This window comes from Ochotona princeps, chromosome 7, assembly GCF_030435755.1.
Source record: "Ochotona princeps isolate mOchPri1 chromosome 7, mOchPri1.hap1, whole genome shotgun sequence".
In the NCBI taxonomy this organism is placed as follows: Eukaryota; Metazoa; Chordata; class Mammalia; order Lagomorpha; family Ochotonidae; genus Ochotona; species Ochotona princeps.
The window spans coordinates 62,493,464-62,511,265 of record NC_080838.1 but is presented as its reverse complement, the minus strand read 5'-3'; the positions used below and the strand labels follow the sequence as shown (position 1 = coordinate 62,511,265).

The following is a 17,802-nucleotide window of genomic DNA, read 5'->3' as shown; positions in this document are numbered from 1 at the left end:
GACCATCAACTGTTGCTCCCGAGTTCAGTCCCTGAGCAAAGCACTGGAAATTGGTGAAGCCCATCCTACCAAGTTCTGTTCCAAGTGTGAGATCTCATTTAACACGCAAGGGCCTGGGCCTCCCTCGACCTCATTTCATCCTGTTGTCTGTCTCTTGTGCCCAGTTAGCCAGGGGTTGATGTAGATGACAAGAATGAAATGTTAGTAATATCAAAAGAATATATGCTGTCATGATAAATACTTAGAATTCCTGGGCTATATACACTGGAGGTTATATCAGACGAGGTGCTGGGCTGGGGGTGGGGTGGGAGGGATATAAAGCTGTCTGGGATGCACCTCCCCACAAAGCACCCAGGCAGGGAGTAGCAGAAAAATGACATGACACCGAGCAAGGTTGAAACTGGTCTAAGGGAGAAGCCCTCAGAGGATGGAGGACTTGAGACCACCGGAGAGACGCAGGCCAGCAGCCTTTAGTATGCTGTCATCCTGAGGCAAATCAAGGACAAGATGGACACCCAGGACATGAAGCTCTCCAAGAAACCCGTTGATCTGGGGCTGGTCTCCAGGGCAAGACCCGGTGGGACCCCCTCACCAGCTCTGCTTCCTGCCACAAGCGCGCTGGGTCCTCCCTGACTCCCCATCATCTCCCCCAAACTCCCCCGCCTTCCAAATAAGATAACCTGTAATGGTAGGACCAAACAAGCTGTCCTTTGCCTTGAAACTAATCTCAACAGCCCCACATTTTATGCTTCTTTCTTTTTTTTAGACATCAATTCCACCTGTGCTGCAAACCCCATCTGAGCAGCTATTTCGTTCCAAATCTCTGACCAAGTAATATGTTTGGCTGGATTGTAAACCTTTTTTTTTTCCCCCAGAGACTGACCACCACAGCCCAATCCTGTTTGAAGTTCAGGTTCAGCCATCCCATGCCAAGCTGCTGCAGCTACTGTTTCCAGGGACAAAGAATAATTACTCACCCCATCTGAGTCTGACTGGGTCAGATGTCATGGAAGGGCACCTCCCTGATCCCTCACCTCCTGCCCTTTCTGCACCCTGCCTGGAGACGCACCCCTGACTCCCCACCCCCACCTCCACCCCTGGGCCAAGAGAGATCTTCAGAGCTAAATATAGATCCACCACACCAGCAATTCCTGACCACCGTCACACGGCGCTGCTGACGAAGGGCTCCTTGGAGACACGCTGGGCCCAAACACACAGACGTAAACGTGTGTGCGCATTCTTCCCTGCACACAGACCTGCTGGCCAAGACCAATCCATCTGAAGGCAGAGCAGAGTCGCTGCCTAGACTATCTCCCTGACTGTTCATCACCACGGAGCCCCTCACCATCGCGCTGTCATAAGACTCGGCTATCTATGTTGGCGTCGCCTGAACCAGTGTGGTTGGCTATACTCAAAGGGTATTAAATACACGCACGCGCGCACACACAGTACACCCCAGATCCCTGTTTAGCTTTTTTCCACAGACCTTCCTCTCCCCACCTCTTATCACGAGCACTCGGACAGGTGACCCAAAGCAAGAACTCCTGTGAGCTGAGACAAAAAGCAATGCGACCCGGTGTCTCCCAAGTGCGCCAGGCGAACCGGGGAGCAAAGTCAGGGCTAGTGACTTCGCTTGTCTGTCCTTTGCTGAAAGTCAAACTCCGCATTTTGTGGCACCAACAAAGAAATCAACATCCTCCTTCCACCTCCTATACACTCACAAACACACGGAAAAGGTAGCCGGGAATTAGAAGGAAGCAACGCAGGTGTGCACAGGAAAAGAAGGCTGGGTTAAGGATGAAATGCGACCAGAACTCAAGTCAAAACCTCAGAAAACCATCGACATCTTAAAACAGAAGTCCTTGGATGGGCTGCGAGAACCAGGAGCACGCCTCAAGGTATCAGCCACGCCGGTTCAAGCCGGGGTCCCAGAGTCTCAGCCTCGCACCTGTTGGGACCGCGGCCGCTCCAGGTGCCAGCGGAGGCCGGGCGTGGGGATCTCCAGCTGTCCCGGGGTTTCGCTAGCGCAGGGCGCAGCGCTCGACCGCACGGCAATCTCCGGCCGCGTCGGGGCGCACCCGGCCGCAGGACGCAGTCCCACAGCCCGGCACTTCGGGCGCACAGCTCCCGGGTCTCCAGGGACCCTGCCGATAGAAGAGCCGGGCCCGCAAACCACCTACCCGCAGTTGGTGCCGGGTCTTCCGCCTCCTGGCTGTTTGCCGCAAGCCCACAAATGCGATCCAAAGATTCGGAGCGCAGGAGCGCGGGAAACAGACGAGTGAAAATTCCGCCTTGGCCGGCCGGGCTCCTTGTTTATACTGAAACTACGACCGCGGCCGCGGCGCACACCCCCTACTCCTGCGCCCGCCTCCCCACGTCCTGCCCCGCCCCACCACACGCGGGCCAATCCCGGCGCGGCTAGCCGCCCACGCTGCCGCCGCCCCTGCCTCCCCGGGACCTGCCCGCGGCTCCCGGTGGGCAGGGGACTCCCGCGCTCAGGGCTCAGGGGCCCACCCCCGCTGCGGAGGCCACCGCGACCCTAAGTAGTATGTAGTGTGTGTGCGCGCGAGCGTGTGTGTGCGTGTTTGTGTGTGCATTTATCTGTAAATACCGACTCGTTGTACAGTATCTCTGGAGCTAATCGTTATGAGCCGAAGGTTACAGTCCGTGTAACTTTCGGGGGAAAAAAAAAGCAGAAGAAGACCGAGCATTGGCTCAGCAAATATTGTTGGAGAGCGCGGGTGCCAGGCATTGTGCGCCAGGCTGGGGCGCGCGATGATGATCGAAGGAGTTTGGGCGCTGCCAGGGATGAAGCCCACAGTCTGACGAGGGACAAATGGCAAGCCAAGAGCCACACAAACAACGTAAAATGACGAGTGCGGGAAGTTTCACAAAGGAAACCCAGACTGAAACGTGATTCTGGTGGCAAGGCGGGAAGCTAGTCCCCAGAAAGGGCTGTGTTGTCATGGGAACCACATACTTAACTCCATCCTTGGATACTTGATAACTATTTTAGGGGGAAAAAAAAAGCTGAAACCTAAATACCTCACCTGTATACATGAAAGGAAGCTGAGGGAAGAAATAATGGAAACAAGGAACAAGAGAGACAGAGACGGGAAACATTTACAGGGTGAGCTCGCTCTCTCCCTCTCTTTCTTGACAGCCATGTGACCTTGAGTAAGGAAAGTAGACTTTCTGAGCCTCTTATTATATATAAAGCAACCATGCCTATATGAAACAGCACTGTGCATACCTGGCCTAAAGGGCTATAATTAGCATGAGGGAGCTCCTGTAACTGCCCCATGGGCTCTACCATCCTTCCTGCTTCTGGGGGGTGGACAGAGCCAATTTAGAGTTCACCCTGACTGTTCTTGGCTGATTCGGTGCCCTCCTGGCCTTCATATATGCCTCCTCTTACTTTCCCACTCAGTCATCTTCCCTCTCTCGTTCTGTAAATGGACCTCCCCTGGCTTAGCACTTCATGCAGTCCTAGTTGAACCACTGCTTATCTGTGGCTGTTCTGCAGGTGGAACTGGAAGCCACAGAACCAAAAGAGCTGCGCAGGTAACAATTAGGCAGAGCTAGAGGGAAGGCTTGCCAGGCCCGGCTCAGCTCTCTGGCAGTGCTGGTTGGACATTTTTTTCAAGATGAGTTTTCCATCCTTATTCTGCAATAAACAGAGTACATATGGGGCTGGCGTGGTGGTGCAGCATGTTAATCCTCTCCTTGTAGGCACCAGCATCCCATATGGACATTGCTTAATGTTATGGCTGTTCCACTTCTGATCCAGCTCTCTGTTAGTGATCTGGAAAAGCACCACATGAAAGCTTAAGCTTTTGGGACCCTGCATCCACATGGGAGAAGCTCCTGGCTCCTGGCTTCTGATCAGCTCAGCTCCGGCCATTATGGCCATTTGGGGAAGTGAACCACTGGATAGAAGGCTTTCTTTCCTTCTCTCTATAAAATTTGCCTTTCAAATATAAATAAGTAAATCCTAAAAAATAACAAGGTATATATCAGGCAAGTTATCATAGCACTGAAATTTCTATTATTGTACCTAGAAAGTTAAAGTTGACATGGGCTGCATGTTTAGCATAGCAGCTAAAACAATTCTTGGGGCAGCTGCCATTCATATTCAAGTGCCTAGGTTTGAATGCTAGTGCAGCTTCTGACTTCAGCTTCCTTTCTGTATCATGAATGGAGTAAAAATCCTGGGAGATGATGGCTCAAGTCCTTGGGCCTGTGACCCACTTGGGGGACCCAGATTGCATTTCCTGCTCCTGGCTTCAGCTTGACCCAGCCTTGGCTACTACGAGCAGGAGAGGCGTGAGTTGGCAGATGGGAGATCAGTGACTTTCCTCTGTCTTTGAAACGAGTGAATAAATACATTTTGAAGGAGTTGGACTACGCCAGGATCTCTTAACAGACATAGCTGACATACCCAATGAACTTCTGGATATGCTCATCAACTCGATTTTTTCCCCCAGTTTTGTTTCCTAAAGCCCTCTGCCCCAAATAGAAGATGTTTATTTCAGATTTGCAAAATGTACAAGGGTATGTCTTGTTTATTTGGATCCAGCACTTTCCCAAACCCCAGTCCTGCTCCCTATCCAGAAGAAGCCTTGAGGACTCCATTTCACTCTTGCCAGGACAATGGTGATTTAAGCAGCCCAGCATTGTGAACCCCAGACTTTCATCCTCTATGAAGCCTTAGAAAAGGCACAGGAGGATTCTGGGTCCCACTTCATTCACCTGGAAAAGAGCATCAAATCCATCAGAGTAACTTTCTCACAGAGTGTTGGAAAGATTCAAAGAGAATAGACAGAGAAATGTTATCCCAAAGGCAAACCTTTCCTGGCCTACCTGTTGGAAACTACAACTCCTGGCTCCAAACAGCCCTTCCCTCCCGGCATTGCTCGGGCTGACGCCCTAGGACTCAGCAGTGTTGAACACACTGCGTGTTTCTGTTGTTTCTTCTCTCTCCACTAGAATATGAGCTCTCTAAGAGCAGAATTGCTGTTGCAGTCATTGTACTGTTTTCCTGCTGCCTTTTTTTGTGCCTAGGATAGTGTCTAACATGTAAATAAGCACTCCATAATATGTATTAGTTGAATGAAGGAACAGGTGAATTAATCCTTCTGGATTGGTCAACACGCAACTGACGTCCTTATTAATCTGCCCTTTTTAATCTACCTCCACAAGATTCTTCCCAGTCCAGACTTCTCATGGTTTTTTGATGACACTGCCCCTGTAAATGTTGGGTAGCTCCATCATTGCAGTCAAATTGTGTAAACACTGCCCTGTTGAGAACACTTCGCTCCAGGATTAAACGCCAGGCTCCTATATTGCGTTTTTACCAGCCAACAGGCTCTATGCTCCACAACATCTCGTATTCTGACCCTCCTGTAAGCTAAAGTGTGCAGGTTAGAGCGGCCAGCATGACAAAGGTAGCTTCAAACCATTTTCCTTTATGTCCGTCTTGCACTTCCTGTGTAAGACCCAGTTCTCACCACACTCTGGTAACTTTCAGTCCACTTTGCAGGATCAGTGACAACAATCGGTCTCATTCCGCGTTGGCTTTTCCTCCAGCCTAGGCTTTTGAACATCTGCTCACATCAATATGTGTTGTTACTATTCACTTTTTTCTCCCAGGCTGGGGTCGCACCAACCTGTGCTGCATTTGTGACTTACGTTAACTTTAATCCTCACCAAGACAGAAAGAGACTCTATTACATCCGTTAGAGGCAAATAATTTGTTGGACCACTTTGCTAAATAAATCATAAATTAAAGCCATATATCTCTGAGTTCAATACATCTGTCTTTCCCCTCCATAAAATGGATTTATTTACAGTAAGATTTATGAAATAATGTTTAAAACCAGAAGATATGTATATTTAAATTAAACCAGAAGTCAGCTGTTTTCCTGCAAAAATAATGTTTATTATTTATCTCAAAGAAATGCTTATTACTTTTTTCATGGATACAAGTTTAATATCATCATTTGTGATTGACAGTCTTTAAAACATGTGAATCTTAAGTGAAACATCTCTCAAAGCATAATTGTATTAAAACATGAAAAGTGTGTCATATTAAAGAAGAATGGAAAGCCAGAATAGCAGATAGAACTAAATAGGGAATGCTATGAAGGACTAGTTTACAGCTTCAATGTAAGAAAAAATATTAAAGATGTCCCAAGTAGAATGCCAACCATTTGTAATGTTGAATTTCTTCTTTCTGGCTCTTCAAGGGCCTTATGAAATGAGAACGTAACTACAAGAACATTCTTATATTTTCCATTTCACTTATTTTCATCATGCCACTCTTGAATTATGGAGCCAACAGTCCAAGGATACGGGAAACTCAGGGCAGTTTGTCAATTGGGGAAAACAAAAGCATAGGTGGCCCCACCTATCATTGAGTTTAAGTCACAGCCTAGGCCTCCTTGTTTTCAAAGCCATGGAGAAAAACCCATTTTTGGTAAGAGTGGACATTTCCTCTCTTGTAAGTTGACAACGGTTTGTAAGAATTTGGTAAAGTTCAAACATTAATAATAATCAGATGCAATTTGAAAAAAAAATCCTTTCACCGTTACTAAGCAAAGTATGTTAAAATAACTTGTACTGGACCTGTTGCTGTGGGGTAGTACAATAAGCTTCCACCTGTAGCACCAGCATGCCACATGGGTGTGGGTTCATGTCCTGGCTGCTCCTCTTCTGATCTAGCTGCCTGCTGATGGCCTGAAACAAAAGCAGCAGCAGATGACCCACGTGTTTGGGTTGCTGTATGTGTAGAGCCCCTGAATGAGGCGCCTGCCTTCAGATCAGCTTACCTCTAGCTGCTTTGGACACCTGGGGAGTGAATCAGTGGATGAGAGCTCTTTCTCTGTCTGTCTCTCCTCTCTGTAACTCTGCCTTTCAAATAAAAATAAAAATAAAGTAAATCTTTTAAAAATAACTTTGGACCTTGTTAACTTGTCCCATGATATATTTTAAAAACTGTCATAGCTTCTCTGAACCCACAACTTATCTCTCCCTCTTTCTCTCTCTCTTGATTTGTAGGAAATAACTTATGATACCTAGGATACTACACAGATACCAAGCTATTTTATGTTGAAGAAAAGGAATTGCTATTTCACAGAAAAAAAAGATTTAAAGTCTGGGAAGACAGTGTAACTATTCTACCGTTACTCTGCCCTGGTGGGAGAAGACAAAACCCTGTGAGAGGTTAGTGAAGAGAGGACAAAGGTATTGGAGAACCACAGGACTCCTTGGGAGCCTGCTTTGGGAAGTCTCTCTCTCACATGGCTGCCAAGGAAAGGTGAGTTCCTATACAAAGGCCTGCAGCAGGCTTAGACCAGTCCAGCTTCAGAACTGAAAGAAAACCTTATCTTCCACCTGCTGCTGTGTACACTTTTCCATAACTTCTTTGTCCTTATTATCTGTGATACTAGACAGCAAGGGGAAAGGAGGCTCCTTGGTATGCCTTGGGTTCATCTCCATCTGCCCTTAGACCAAGTGAAGAGATCTCTGACTGGTCCTTTGCTAGGAATCATTTTGGAACTGCACAGCCGTGTGTGTGTGTGTGTGTGTGTGTGTGTGTGTGTGTGTGTGTGTGTTCCGTACTCCTATCCTTGGAATCTGATGAAAGGCATAACCAAGGTAGGACATAAAACCCGAGGTATTTAAGATCCTGAGTTCATGTCCAATGTTATCAATCCTTTCTTGACTGTAAAATGAACCTGCCACTTGGAAGGAAGGTATTTTGTCATGAAACCAACAACTGAGTCAGCCTTGGAAGGGCCACTGCAGCAACAGCCTCCAATGTTTGTGATTGTTGACACTGTTCTTCCACATCCGCTGTCTCATTTAGGGAGGCCACTGGATGTGTGAGGGCCATTCAGTCCTGGCAGCCGTCATTAGAGAAGGTATATTTGTTTCTTTACTGGGATCACTAAATAGATTATAAACAGCCACTCGATTAAACTCACTAAGCAGATACTCCTAAATAAAAGGAGTTGACTAGAAAAAATAATTTCAGGAAATCTCTTTCACATGTTCATATGATTCTTGATCACTATCACTTTCTGTCTTCCAGATGCTAAAGCTGTATAAAAGAATGTGACAACTGCGTGGGAAATTCCATAACACATAGAGTGGGTTTTTCAAGTCCTTGCAAAAATGGGAACAAAAATCACTATCTTTCTTTTGAGACAGGATTGTGAAAAAAACAACTTCACTATTTTTTCCTTTAATAAACATTGTTTTTTATTCTGCCAATTCTTATTGATTCATATAAAGTAATTATTTGCAACATTCTCAGCAAGAATACTGATAACTGAGAAATAATATAATTTTATCAGATCACAAGTCCAGGGGACCGTCATTCTGTCTGCTAGTTATATACTGCAAAACGACCTATCTTTTCTACCTTGAAAAATAGTTAATAATCTGATAACATACATTATTTAGATTCGATGTGTCAGTGTTTTGAGTAGATACTATTTAACACAAATTTACTTAGATATTCATTTGATAACAGCTTCTTAGTGAATAGTGTACATGAACATACTTCTCTGTAATCTCCCTCACTGGCAGTTTTCTTTCTTTTTTTTCTGAATAAGATAATCTTATCACAAATGAAGGCGATTTTTTCTTTAGATTTCAGGTTCTTGACTTTTAACATAAAGTCTGATTATTTGCTAGAGGTTTCCCTCTGTTTTGACTAGTGAATAATCTATGTCCCAGAACACAGAGAAGAGAAAATAAATATTAGGATAACATTTTAAAGCTGGGAGAGATACATATGATGATTCCTATTAACTTCCATATCCCTGTGCGACCAACCAAGGCATTTCTGACGAAAAAAAAAAAAATGAATCCCAGTGAGATGAAGTGATACATCCAAAGCTAAGGAGACAATAAAGTTACACATTTCAAGAAGTCCCCGTACTGAGCCTCAAGAGCTGATGCCTTTACATCCTGATTGTGTCTGCAGAGATGAGTCTGTGGACTCACTCTGAAAGGACAGAACAGTTTGTTTTCAGGTATAAATGGCAAATATTTTCACTTTCATACCTCTTGAAAAAATGATAAAGAAGAATTCTTCAAATATTGCCAATGCCTTTTACTGGAATCTTCCAATTGTTGCTAAAGCCATTTATTATCTTATTACAGTATTTGGGGTAGTTACATAGTGAATGATTTGGTTGCCTGTCATTAAGGTCCGTGTGGTTCTGGATCATTAATCAGCTTTGTAAAGTGTATTCAGAAAATTAGGCTGATCACAAGACTTCTCCAACTAGCATTGTTATGAAAGCCTGTACCTAAAATGTTTTCCCTTTTAGGTAATCAAACAGTTGATTCTTTTTACAAGACTATAATGCCTTTTAAAAAAAGTATTAGAGCACTTCTCTAAAGCATTATGATTTCTGGATGATTCTGTGACGTTTAAACTTATAAGTTGTGCATTTATTCTGACACACGGATAATTATTCTTTCAGCAGCAGAGCCAACATTTCTGGATAGGATGCTTAGAGACGGTTACAGAAAAGCATAATGCTCAATGTATTCTAGTACAAAAATTAATTGAACAGATCATAGAGTTTAGTGGATTGTCACTGGAGAAGCAGAGAAGCAGAGGTGAGACCAGGACTGGAAGGCAAGGGGACTCTCCGCTTTGATTTTTTATAAAGAAAAGCACACACTATTATTTATGAGTGGTGGGGATACCTGTGTTCACACCTTTTTATGCTTATAACCTTTTTATGTTATAAATTCTTCCAAAAAAGAAGTTTACAATCAACTGAACATTTTCATATGGCTATATTCTGATTACCTTATACTTCTACATGTAAAGATCACATTTTTGTAACAACATGCATAGACACTGATCAGGTTCTTGTTGGACTTTTTCCTGTTCACTGCTTAATTGCATTTACAAAGTGTAACTGCCAGTCAACAGGCCAGAGCATTGTATTTGGCCCACTGTGCAGAATTATAATACATGTGATGTAAAGTTTATTAAAGAACATTGCACCTTTCGCATAGCTGATCAGTTCAGCCCCCCTCTCGCTGCTGTTGTGATTGTGTACGAGCCCCCATGACAATGATCTGCACTGTGACACATAGTTAACACACAAACAAGCTTGCTTCTTCACTGAACCAGCCTCAAAGTCAAATCTCCCACAGACTAACACCATTAGCATATGATGAATGTTTCTAGGGCCTGGAATTAAACAGCGGTAATTTCAGAATCTACAATTACCCGCATCATTGTCTCCAAAGGGCTGTCTCTGAAGAATGGCCAGGAACTGAAGGCAAGGAGGATTGAATACGCTTAGGCCTCCCTGTCCATGTCTGTGAGCATCAGGGAGGTATCTGAAGATGGGGCTAGGCGAAGGGAGGGAGTGAAGGTATGGGGCTGGCTGCTGCTGGTAGGGCTGGCTGGTGCTGGTACAGCTGGAGTTTGCAAAGAGGTGGGAGAAAAAGAGACAAGAAGCTTTCTGACCCAAACTTTCACTTAATGATGCAAGAGTTTATCCAGTGGCAAGTGTTGTGGCATAGCATGCCTGTGGCGACACTGGCATCTCTTATAAGCACTGGCTCCACTTCCCATCCAACTGCTTGCTAATGCATCTTGTCAAGCAATGGAAGATGGCCCTAATGCTTGGACCCCCACACCCATCTGTGATACTGAATGAAGCACTAGGCTTTGGACTGACTCAGTTCCAGGAATTGAAGTCATTTGGGTAGTGAACTAGGGGATGGAAGATCTGTCTCTCTCATTCCCTCTCTCTCTGTAATTTTGCCTCTCAAATAAATAAATAAAATTTTAAAAATAATTAAAAAGCATCTAAGAAACACCAACGTTTCAGCCACAAAAGTACAGATTTAATACTTCTCAAGCAAAAATTTCACATTGAAGAGCAAAATAAAATGTCTGCATTTGGGTGAAGTTTCACAGATAAATATACTATTTGCCTTAACTATTGTTTATTGTTTTGTTTTGTTTTTGTAAGAAATCATAGCATGTTAAAAAAAAACATGCTGCTTTCCTAAATGAAAAAGCCATCCTTCGGCTGCTACAAAGGATAATCAAACTCCAAGTTTCTAATTTCCAAAATACTAACCAGCTGCATTTCCCCCCAGAGTAGTTCACCTAGGACATACTGTTTTGAAAACATCTCTAAATAGATGCAGTTTGTACTAGCCCTTTCCCAGTTCCTACCATAAAACTGTCAGACACAATGCCATCTTTAGATTGAGAATACACAGCAAAACAAAAATGCACATAACAATCTATGCCTTTACAATTGATCACACGGACATAAACTTGAGGAATGAGGAACATCTTGTCTTGCAAGCAAGGTCTTTATTAGGCTTGAAAAATATTTACAGGTGTTTTGGGGGTTTCCTTCCCCATTCCCTTTATCCATCTTCCCTTCCTCTCAGTATTTTTTTAAAAATCTGCCAACTACGTAACGGTGAAAACATTCTCTCTAAATCTAGGAGCAATCAACCTTTGCTTCCAGAAAGGGGGAATGTTTGAACTTGCGACATAGCAATTCTTTTAACAAGAACCAACACGCAAATTGAACTAAGTCATTTGCAAAATGGCTGGCAGAATTCCTTGCAGGAGCCTGCCTACAGATGGAGGAAATGCAGAACAGGACCACCTACAGAGTGTGAACAGCTCAGAGACTCTAGGCCACCTTTGCAAAGCGACCTGGCTGCATGGACGAGATAGAGGGCCCTGGAAGGAGACCATACTCAAGCCAACATCTCAGATTCTTAGTGTTCCCCAGGGCCACCCGAGAGGATGAGGCCACAGCAAGTCAGAGTTGTCTTGTAGCTGCCGTCTGCCACATCACAGGACTTTCTAATTCTTAGGCTTTAGGCTGGCGCTACTTAGATACTGCAGGAATCAAATGGCTTGAGGAGCCTAGAAATGAGAGACTTGACACAATCCAACTGAAGTTAGAGATGCTGCAGCAAGTTTTCCCAGCCCTAGTGACCTTGCTCAGACAATACTATTTACATTAAATGATTTTTCATAGTTTCCAGATTGTTAATAACTGATTTTGCCCAAGTTTTAGGAAACCATTTTAAAAATCTTTAATTTTAACTTTCTACAGGAAACATTTGCTACCTGGCAAGGTCTTAACAAAGGAATCATAATGAGCCTAACACTGATAATTGTACACCAACAAACACATATTTTTTAAGAATAATTAAGTTCTATTGTGGGTTTTAGGGATTCACATCTACGAGCCCTGAGGTCAAGCTGACAGTTACTGGATGTGACTGAGTGATCCAAAGCTTATTGGCAATCACTCTGAAACATCTGACACCATCCAAACTATTTAAGAGAAATGGGGTAGCACGAGTAAAAAAACATTTATTATATACTAGTGATTACTTGTGCATATTTCTTTAATCCACATACTAATTCTACAGTTATTATTTTATCTTCATAGATTGACACTGAAGTTAAGAGAAGTGTAAACAAATGTCTAATAAATGGCATAGCCAACATTTAGATCTACTGAGCCAAAGACAAGGTTTTTTTTTTTTAATTATAAGCACACCTTCTACAAAACAGATATATAAACTATTTGATGGATTTATGCCTTAACAAGCCCTGCAACTGAAGTAGATCCAAAGCTTGTGAGCTTTGTATGACTTCATCAAAGTTGTGCTGCAACTGGAGAGATTGGGGGTCATGCTGCATAATGATGAAGATTCCTCACCATGGACACACAAAGATCTGGGTTCAAAATGTTGGCTCCATGTGCACTTGAACAAGCTGTCCAATCATTCCAAGCTTCAGTTTTCTCATTTGTAAAATTACAACAATAATACTTGGTTGAAAAATGAAACTATGTCATATAGATAAAAATCATGAGAACCCTATCTGGAATATAGAACTCATGCAATAAAAGGTAGTTAATTAAATGTAATTATCACCAATGTTCAGCAGTCTCTGACATCTTTAATAACTTCAGCCTCTTTCCACTTGCTTTAGAAAGTATGACTATTTTTGCTCATCTGGATATGTGATTTCATATTTGGTATTGAAGAGCCATTGTGAGGTTACAGGCATCCTCAAAAATACTGTAGTGTGCTCCTCCCAAAAGTAGCAATATTCTTGTACATAGATAATGATCTCATTATCGCTTAAATAGACAATATTCTCTTAATAGCATCTAATTTTTATTAGTACATATGGAAGTTTCCAAAATTAGACCCCAGGATATTTTGATCTGGGTTGTTATTAAAATTCAGGTGTAACATTTTGTTGATGCTTCATTACTCTTTTAGTCCACGTAAGTTTTCACCCTACACCTAATACTTTTTCCTTTTCTTTGCTTTCAAGGTTTCTTTGTTTATGTGAAAGGCAGAGTGACATCAAGGGAGAGAGGGAGGAAGCTGAAGAGACAGTTTTCTACCTGTTGGTTCAGTCCCTAGATGATTGCAATTGCCAGGGCTGTGCAGAAATCAGAAGCCAGGAACTGCATCACAATCTCCCATGTGGGTGCAGTGGCTCGAGGACTTGGGCTGTCTACCACTGCTTTCCCGGGTGCAATAGCAGGGAGCTGGATTGGAAACAGTGCTCCACATGGGATGTCAGTGTTTTAACTACTTAACCTACTGTGCCACAATGTCAGCCTCAAGCTTTCTTGCCATCGCCTTTTTTGATTACTTTGCTTAAGAAAGTAGACCGCTTGTCTTGAATAAAGGGGCCACTTTCAGGATTTGCCTGACATTCTTCCTCCAGTTGTCATTAACTTGTTTCTCTATCCTCCATGTTATCTATAAATCAGAATGCCAATCATGGGCCTTTACTACTTTTAAGTTAAACATCCTGGCAAGAATGCTTCAAAGTCAATCTTACGTAGCTCGTACTTCATCACATGAAAATTTCCACCACCACTTCCTCTTCAAAATATTTGTGGTTTCTTAGCTATCTTCGGGGTAAGGCTAGGCCCGTGATTTCCAACACTGGTTTCACGTGGAATCCTCTGGGGAGTTTTGTTTTGTTTTATTTTAAACAAATACTTGTTTCAGAGTTACACCCCTAGAGAGTCTCGGCCTTGGTATTTTTATAAAGCTCCCCAGAGTGACAGCCTTGGCGTCTCCGCTCTGAAATGGTCAGGGTCACTTCCCTCTTATTTATGGCTACCTATTTTTAGTGCTCAGCACAAAGCCTGGCTCACAAGATCTGCTTAGTAACACCTGATGAAGTCATTGTGCATTGATCAATACTCTGGTTATAGGCTACCTCATTCTCATTTCATACTTTAGCTTTCCTTTTTTTTTTTTTTTTACTAAATGGTGTACTGTGAAACCCATAGGATACTCCATAGCATGTTCATAGAAATCAGAAAGACACTTGTTCCAAATTTCCAAAAACTATCAACCAAAAAAAGAATTTCAAACTTCTAGGAGAGAGAGAGAGAGAGAGAGAGAGAGACAGAAGGAGAGAGAGAGGGACAGAGAGAGAGCATAAGCAGTCATTTTGTTAGTGTTAGATTAACCCTAGCACAACCAATTTTCTCTCTCTCTCTGCCTTTCACATGACCAGTTTTTCCAGTTCTTACTCCAAAGGCTGGTGAAATAATTCCAAAATTACCTAAGGAGGAAAAAAAGACTGTGAATTCATCTTAGTGATGATTGTTGCCTTTTTTTTTCTTTCAAACTTACTGAGAACATTTCGACCATGTGGAAGAATACCATCCAAAGAGAAGAATTTGGAGGTAGAATTATGCTATTTTCTGTTGAAATTCGACTTTGGCCAAATCTCAGAATAAAATGCTACCTAACTCATCAGTGCTTGCCACAACCAAACCGTGGAGCATTTAGCAAGCAGATGAATGTATACCATCTACCATAGTGCCACGTGGTCGGCATCATCATTGTCAAAACAGACAGGCACAAGTGGCTTACATACAAATAAAAATGCTTGTGGTGAATTGTAATAACAATCTTAAATTAAAACTATGGCAAGATATTTTTCTCTTGAATATTAATTAATACTCAGCATTAAGAGTTGATCGGCAAAAATACTACTGTTTATAAAGCAAGACAAAAGCACAGTCCTTTTGATCAAGGAATCCTAGCTAAGGGAAATGATGCTACAGGCACACTGACCACATCACCTGAAGTAACACATCCACAACATTACCTATGTTATCATGATGGAAGATCAGATGCATCAAAACATCCGTTACAGGGAACGGGATAAATAAATTTTGCTATGTTCACAAAATTGCTTTGCAAATGGAATAGAAAATAAAAAGACCTCCCCATGGACTATGTGTCAAATGTTCAGCGAAATGAGATATCAAACATTATTAAATAAAGGAAGCAAGAGGGAATGGATATTTGGACTGTATTATTTTACCCATGGGGGAAAAAACCCTTTGGTCAGGTAAATAAAGGAAGCGGTAAGTGGTTAGCCCTCTGGGGAGAGGACGGGAACTTGGTGGGCAGGAGACAGTGGGAGGGAGAAAGCAGAGGAAATGTCACGGGACACTTTCTCACACATCGCACTGGAACTGTGTGACTATTATGTTCCTTAAAAAAAAAAAGGTGAAGTATCTCACAAAGCCCCATAAAAACGTCTGGAAACTGTACATTTTGAAGCAGAAAGCATCCCAGACATTCTTACATATCTTATTCTCCTGGTGGAGTTTCAGAATCAATTCCGTTACTTTCCAGCCTTCCTAGAAATTTAACAGGATATGTGCCTATGCCTCAGATACCCACAGTCCTAAAACACGGAGTGGGGAAACCCCACAGCAGAGAAGTTCTCAGGACCATCTCCTGTCTTGTTTTTGTTGTTCTACCGAGTTTCAAAGTGTGAGATTCCGTTTGAACAGTGTTTAGAATCTGCAGAGAAACACCCACTCCAAGGCTAGTGCTTACAAAACAGCGAAAGAATGGTGTCAAAGTCAGATTCATCTCTGTCTATCACTTAGCCCTCTGTGGATTCCACAAGAGATGGGGGAAGTAGCTCACAGTGAGAGGCTGGCTCCATATCTGATTCCTGCTCTGTAGACAGGTTGGGAGGATGCCAAGGAAGTGGCTCTGTCATCTGCTTCTTGTGGGCTGCCACTCCGGGTGTGTATGTTCCAGTGTGGGACCATTGCTCCTTCAGTAGTACTTTGTGGAGTGTGATGAATACAACAGGTACAATGGAAAAGTCTGACAGATCATGAAAAACCTCTGTTCTAGGATCTCAGGGACCTTAAAACCATTCTTACATCCTCTTTTGGAGTACAATTTATTTATCTGGAAAAAAGGGTGGATTGGGGCGGACTTGACTGTTTCATAGTTCACGGTTTTGATAGGGTAAGCCGGGAGTACCATAAAAGCAAAAGATTTGGGAGGCAAGTGCATTAAAAGCGGTGTCCTGTTGCTGCTATAATGGCAGATTAACCACATAAGGCAGAGGAAGGAATAATCTCACAACATATTTTAGGGAAAATTAGCCTCATTTTTACTAATGAGCAAAGGGAAACCCATGCAGAACACATGAGTTACTCAAAATCAAGCGGTCAGAAACAGAAGTGAAGACAAATTCTCATGTCAATGTTTTGGCTGAATGTCTTATTTTCCCTTTTATAAGGTTTATTTTATTTATTTGAAAGGTAGAGTGTCAGAGACAGGGAGGGAAAAAAGAAGGGGGAAGTAGAGAGGAAGGGAGCAAGGGGGAGGGAGAGGAAGAATGGATTAAAGAGACAGAGAGAGTGAGAGAGATCTTTCATCTGCTAGTTCACTCCTAAAATGGCCACATGCCTGTGGTTGTGCCAGGTCAAACCTAAGAGCCTAGAACTCCACTAGCTCTCTCACATGGGTGCAGGACCCACGCACTTGGGCCAGCTGCTGCTGTTTTCCCAGGCCATTAGCATGGATCTGTATTGAAAACTGAGCAGTGCAAAACAGCACTCCAATGTGGGATATTTGCTTCAGAAGCGGTAGCTTAATCCACTGTGTCACAATACATATATCTATGTCACATATGCATAAATGTTTTTGCATATGTATATTTACATATACATAAATAACAAATAGTTAAAGTTTAAAAATTAATACTTTTATGTCCCTGCTATCAGAAGGTAGACCAGAACAGAAGGTTTAAACAACCAAGTAAATGCTATCACATAATGGTCATTCAATGAAATTAGCCTGGAATTGTCTCTTTATATATACCAAGTTTCTGCATAATGACAATATCCAACATATACACAGAATATCAGGAGTAGGTGCTGGTCTGAGAGTTTGCATATTTATTTCATCCTTATAGTTGTAAGTGTTGAGTTCTATACACAGCTAAACAGTAGAGAAGCTGGAATTTAAACCCAGGCAGCTTGGTTAGGGGTTATTCAGTGTTACAGATTAAGTCCCCCACTTAGGGCTTCACTAAAAAAGCAACTTTTGCTACATAAAGTGAAGCTGTCAGATTTTAAAGTTAAATATAGAAGTTGATTTATTCAACAATTAAGTCATCCCATTATTCATTCATGCAAATATGTATTATAATCCACCTTACAATGTAGCAGGGGTTCCCCAATAGGGGAAAAAAAAGCAGACATGGTTTCTGCTTTTCTAGAATTTAGAGTCTAGAGGAATGACCTACTTAAACCAAATGATTATGCAAATGAATATACAATTAAAAATCTGCACAAGAACTATGATGGAGGGGGGTGTTTCTGGCACAGTGGATTAAACTGCTGCTCAGAATGTCCACCATGCATATCTCTGTGCCTGGGATTGAGTCCACCTCCATTTCTGACCTGG

The 17,802-nt window shown here is 42.7% G+C and overlaps 1 protein-coding gene across 3 annotated transcripts in view; it reads right to left on the bottom strand.

Moving 5' to 3' along the window:
• The window catches only part of RASGEF1B (RasGEF domain family member 1B), a 559,731-nt gene that overhangs the window by 33,867 nt on the left and 508,062 nt on the right, over nt 1–17,802 (bottom strand). Inside the window, exon 1 of one of the 3 annotated variants that reach the window (XM_058667164.1) lies at nt 2,181–2,367. The exons of the other annotated variants lie outside the window; for them this stretch is intronic. The gene's annotated coding sequence lies outside the window, so the exon portion shown is untranslated. Of the gene's footprint in view, nt 1–2,180; nt 2,368–17,802 lie in introns of those variants that run through there. 3 annotated transcript variants of the gene reach the window in all.